The sequence below is a fragment of the Charadrius vociferus genome, unplaced genomic scaffold, assembly GCF_000708025.1.
Source record: "Charadrius vociferus isolate BGI_N301 unplaced genomic scaffold, ASM70802v2 scaffold311, whole genome shotgun sequence".
Taxonomy (NCBI): domain Eukaryota; kingdom Metazoa; phylum Chordata; class Aves; order Charadriiformes; family Charadriidae; genus Charadrius; species Charadrius vociferus.
This window is the reverse complement of record NW_009646965.1, coordinates 1,833,399-1,839,398: the sequence shown is the minus strand read 5'-3', so window position 1 is coordinate 1,839,398 and position 6,000 is coordinate 1,833,399.

The window sequence follows — 6,000 nt, the reverse complement described above, 5'->3', positions numbered from 1 at the left end:
CCCCTTCCCCGCTGCGCCCCCCCGCCCCGAGGGCAGCCCCCTCCCCCGGGCCGCTGCCTCTCCCTCAGCCTTCAAAATCTTCCCTCAGCCCTTCCTTTGCCAGCCCGCCCGCCTCCACCTGCCCCCGCAGCCAGGTTTCCCCCCTCGCCCGGGCTGCGCCCTCTACCGCGGCGGGGGCTCCTCAGGGCGAACCGCTGCAGCGGTGTTCCTTCGTTCGTTCGCTTGCTCGCTCGCTCGTTCGTTCGTTTATTTTTCTTCAGGCGGTGTGAAGCGGTAGCTTAGATGCGGGGATTTTGCGGTTCGGGGGAAACTTTCCTGCCTGCTGGGAAATGGGATGTGGCGGTCCGAGGTCTGCCCGCCAACACCCACCCCCCCTCGGAGCCCTCGTTATTACTGTTAACACTGAGGTAGTAATGAGGGGCAGCCGCGGCCTCCCCCTTTGTGTGTTTTGGCCAGAAGGTGCCAATCGTTTTGCTTTCCTGCAGTCTCGGTGCTCATTCTCTTAAAATCTTCAGCGAAAGCTTCCAAGGTAGAGGTTCCAGCAGAAAATCGGTGCGAAAGCCCTCCTGAAATGCTTTCTCTCCCAGTTTTCTGTTCCATTGCTGGATTTCAACGGGCTTGTAGTATTTCCCCACTGGTTTGTTGAGTTTGCTGTTAAATGACTGTTCAATGTACAGTAAACTTGCTATGGTGTTAGAGCTGTCTTGCAAAACTTCCACAAGCTCCACAGATTGCACGTGGCGGATTTGGGGCCTAACCCATTTTTAACTTTAACTAGTAATACTTGGAAGCCTTCATAGATAGTAACAGTCGATGCTATGTGAGAAACAGGTGCTTAGAAGTAACACTTTTTAAATAGAGCTGAAATTTTATTAAAAGTTGCTTCTCTACGGGAAGCTGAGGTTTCCCAGAGGTGACTGAGCACTATATACTGATGTTAAAGTCAATGGCAGCACTCAAAAAGAAGCTCAGGGTTTACATTACAGAATATTCAATGAAAGATACATTTCAGACAGATTTTTTTAATCCAATATCCTCTTCTCTTTGATAATTCCTTTTAATACAGAAAAGCAAAATTGGTTTTAAAGGTGACTCAGCTGTCTGGTGTTCATCATGTCTTGTTGAACAGAGGTTATTTTTACCCTCACTCTTCAGATCTCAAGTGTCACCCGGCAGCCCTGACTGTACTGGGAGGCGGTCTGATTAAAACTGCCAAATCAGACTGCTGCAGAGGCGCTAATTGCATTACATACTTAATAAGTTTTTGAGGGGGAAAATCAATGTACCACAATCTTTCCTTCAGATTTCTGCTTGGGTGAACATATGGCTGATGTTTTCGGTTACACTTTGAGGCTTCTTCAACCTTATAGTTTATAAAAAGGTTTTGTTAACCAGTTGGAAGGGATAGTAAATACTACTACAAATTGAAAAACAACCAATCACCACCCCCACCATCCAGCCTCAAGTAAACACAGCAAGAGCTGTGTTTAGTAAAACAATTTGAACAAAACGGAAAACATTTGAGCCAAACTTAAATTAACAGAAACTATGTTTAAAAGTAGCAAAGGAGTTGGAATCCCCATGTGTGGCTTCTTTTTTCCAAAAATGTTTCATCCCTTTGACTTTATTGGGAAGAGATTTCAGATTTTGGAAAATGTTGCCCTCCATTGTTAAAGTGTTTTTTGGTTGGTTTTTTTTTTTTTAAATTGCATTATAGGCATTCACTAGGCAAAAGGCTTGAGTGAACCTATGCAGTACCAGTAAAAATAAAACTAGCCTCAGTTTCTGTGGGTTTTGATGGCTTTTCAGCCCATACCACTCCTCAGCTTAGCTGGGCAAAAGACTTGCCTCAGATTTTATTTTTTATTCCAATATAATCTAAGAGATACTTGGATATTGTTTCTAGGATGATGATTCTAAAGGGCAAATGTGTGCTTTCTTGGATAAAACACTGTCATTTACAAATTGAAAATAGCAAAGCTGTGTTTTTACAGTCTTTCATTCAGAAGGAAAGTGAAAGAATAGAGGCAGGTTGTTGCTGTGGCTAAAGGGAGATGTTAATCTCTGTATGCTTTGTATTACGTTGGTTTAGTGACTTATTTTCTTAGGTTAGCTATGTATGACCTAAGCGAGCCTCTTCCTATTGAGTTTTCTGGCTCTTTTTGAAAGGACATACACAGGTTGTTTGTTTGGTTTGTTACAGTATTAAAGCAAACAATCAAGATTAAAAAAAGATGCTCTTGGTTTTATTATTTGTGGTAAAATTCCAGATTACGTTTTTGATAGGGGAGGTGTTTTCTCTTGTAAGCTTATGTCTCAGTATTTCTTCACATCTTCTCATTTTGCCATTTTAAATATGCTTGTTGTTACAGTTTTAACTTCAGCATGTCTCTATTTGCAGTTTGGATGTTTTGTTCTCTCCCTTTTCTTCAATACCAGATCTTATTTCAGTAGTTTCTTTCATTAATACCATAAGACTGTCTCTCTCCTTCATTTTTTTTTTCCAAAGTAGTGAATTCCCTGAGTATTTGTATATTTTAAAGTAACATACCCACTCACACCGCAGCTCTAGACTCAAGTTTCTTAGCTGTACTCATTGTATATTATTACTTTTCCTGTAAGGAAGTGTTGTGATCTTTTAAATACACTAAAACCCATCAGACCCGTGAGGATTAGGGTACAAAGTATTATCATTATTGTGAAAGATTCTGCAGCAATTTCAAAAAGGACCAAGGAGGGTGGGATGATCAAAACGAGAGCTGTTCGTGTCAGGGGTTGCCAAAGACAAGGAGGTACTTGATGTGAGTGGCTCCATCTTTTACTTTCAATTGTGCAAAGTTTAACATGGCTGCGAGACCTGACTTTTGCAGAACTGTTTGTCACTGTGTCGTTCTGTCTCTTGTCCGGGTCTGAGTGGTGTAGTGTCATTGAGGATTTGTGTTCTAGTGGTTACAGGCAGCTTCACTGATTGTTCTCAAAATCCGTTGACTTCACTGTTCCCTTTCCATAACTTTTAAATCTTACTTCCTTGGGTAAAGATCTGAGAACAATGGTGCCTTTGTGCTACAGAGAGAGTCATTAGTTTAGAGATTTCAGAAGTGTGAGCATAGGAGAGGCAGAAGTGGATATTCAGTGTATTTTTTCCATGTGGATTAACTGTAGCATGATGATCTTGTCAGAAAGGTGGTATTGTTAGAAAGGCCACTAAACAGGTGAGAAATTCATGTCCTTTAGATTTTGCCCTATTTCCAACAGAACACGCTAGGGTTGGTTTCCAGGAAATTCATCAGAAATGGATGAAATCCTGCACCTCTAATTTTTCAGATCTGACGTGCGGTCCATCCTAGTGACTGTTTTTCTGCATCTGTGCCACTGTGAAGTAGGTTTCTTCTCTCCTATTTTGTCCACTGTGACCGCTTGTCCTTTTTTGGTGGATGAATGTGACTTTGTGTTTAGTAGAACACAGGAGGTAAAAAGGTTGCATTTATATAATCTTTTGTCTTGTTATTATTTATATAGAAGTATAGTACTCTGGAAATTCCAGAATTTCCAGCTGTAAAGTTCACCTTTTAATGGAATCCTTGTCTCAGAGACCTCATTTTTGACAAGTCACAACCGAAGAAGAGGCAACTGCTAGAAAAGGGATACAAACTGAAGTTATAAGAGAGGCTTGCATGCAGGCTATGCATTTTGTAGATGGATGTGCTCTAAAGCTTTCTCCACGAAGGGCATTGGTTACAACTACAGCACAAGTCATGAGTCTGACACAGCAAAAGGACCAAGCAGTCGGGTTCTCTAGATTGCAGGACTGTGTTTCTTTGAGCAGCTTAAAGCTTGGCTTCACTCTGCTGGAAAACCTTACTGCTGACAACAGCTTCCTTTGTGAATTTTGCTGACTTCATTTTTGTGGCTCGGGGACTCTGTAACAGTTATGTTAGGACAATTCCCGAAGGCTAAACTGTGCTGATGCTTGGCTGTTTATTAGACAGTACAGTTGAGGCTGACACCCTTGAGAGTTTGGAGTGTGTAATGGATATCAGTGATCATACTGCATAAAAATTTCTAGAAATAAGTACCTCCTATCTGGCTGTTCCTTTGGTTCATATTCCTTGAAGAAAATTGGAAAGTCACTGGGGCTACTGTCTGGGAGGAGCAGACTGGTATCTTGTTTCTGTTGATGGGACTGGAGTGGCAGTGAGGAAGCAAACACGAGGACTGATTACACTAAGACATACCAAATACTTCAGACAAAAGATTTTGGCCTAGCTACAAAACGAGCTGCAAGTTACTGAGGCAGTGAATTGCTTGGTGGTGGGTGATCACCTGAAAAATCAGAGCAGTGGTGTACTGTTGCCTCACAGGGAGATAGCAAAGCTGTCCCATGGGCGAGTGTTTTGCTGGCTGGGAGTGCACCAGGACACTAAGGTTAACTAAATAGTCTTCCAAAGTTGGAGAATGGTAAAATCAGTAAGGGTTGTGCCTGCAGTGCCTCACAAATGAGAAATAACTATGCAGCTTTGGAGAATAACTGGTATGTATGTGCATTGTGTATTTCTGTGGATTTGATATAAATTTGGATTTTACTAGCCTTTCCCTCTGTATCTGTGACTGACCAAACTTTAGTTATCCTGTTACCCTGAGTGATGATGGGCTGCAATATTTTGGGTAGCAGAGGGACTTTGATTGTAAGGTAGCTGGAGTGCTAGAGGATCAATACAGAGACGCAGATGAATGGGCAACCCTGAAGCTCTGCTGAATCGCTGTAGAACCATTAGGTTTCCTCTGAACTCTTCTCCACAGATCTTCTGTTCTGGAAGCACAGCACTGTCTTTGTGATCAATGGAATTGTACATCTAAGGCTCTGCACAAAGCAAAAATCATCAGGCTCTCTCAAAATCTAAGCTGCTGTGGAAGCAGTACAGGTGGCACTGCTTGAGCTGCAGTACTGGACTTGAGCAAGGAAGTAAGTGGTGATGGATCTGAGACATCTCCATCAGTGGCCCACGCAATCTGCACCTGGATAGTCTGACCGCAAGCAAGTCTTCCTTGCTTGTATATATCTTCACATCAATGCTTGTGTATGTATGTCTGTTGTTCTGTTCCTTGTTCTGATTTCGTTGCTTGTCCTTCTCCTCCTCCTTACCAGAGGTCCAATTTTACCCTCTTATTATTTATTCCCTTTCTGCGTTCCTTTTGTCATTATTGCTTTCTTGTCACCTGTGAGTGATAGAGGACAGTTGTCTAAAAGGCAACATACCCCATGTTCCTTTTGAATGTGACTAGATATATTCCTGGCCTTTAGCACACATTTTTGGGGTTGATATCTACCCCCTCTTCTTTACCCTCTCGAGGAAGTTGCCATATTTACTGCAGTGGAAACCTGAAAGTGAACTTTCTGTTTTGCTGGAGCCATCTCTATGTGCTGTTGTGTTCAGTTTGTTGGCTGTGGTTTGTTTTATTTTGTTGTGGGTTTTTTTTTATTATTTTGTTGTGGTTTCTCTTTTTTGTTTGTTTGTTTGTTTCAATGTAGGTAGTACTGGTGCATGACAGAGACAGCCTTTCTTTTTATTTGTCATTGTAAATTACTGTGTATTGTTGAGATGAATATGAAGTCCTGAAAAGTCTGTTATTCTTTTTAAGCCTGTCCTGAAATAAAATACCTGTTGTTTAGTTACACCATTGTGGGATTCAATGCAATATGTGTATGTTAGGGATGGTCCTGTAACTTTTCCAAATATGTTAAAGATTGGTTTGTAGTTATTCAACAAAAGTCTTGTGACCACAGCCAGATTAATTATGGTGGTTCCTGATGAGCAGACACTCTGAATACAGCCTGTAACAGTTCTCTATGGTTGTGCATGGAAATGATGGCAGAATGCACAGAGGAGCCAGCGACCCTCTGTTGTACCTGGCACTTTTTACTTTATATGTGATAGGATGAACAAACTTTTCATTCTTTATGTTTGGATGTGGAGACCTGAGGTGCCATTTTACTCTGTT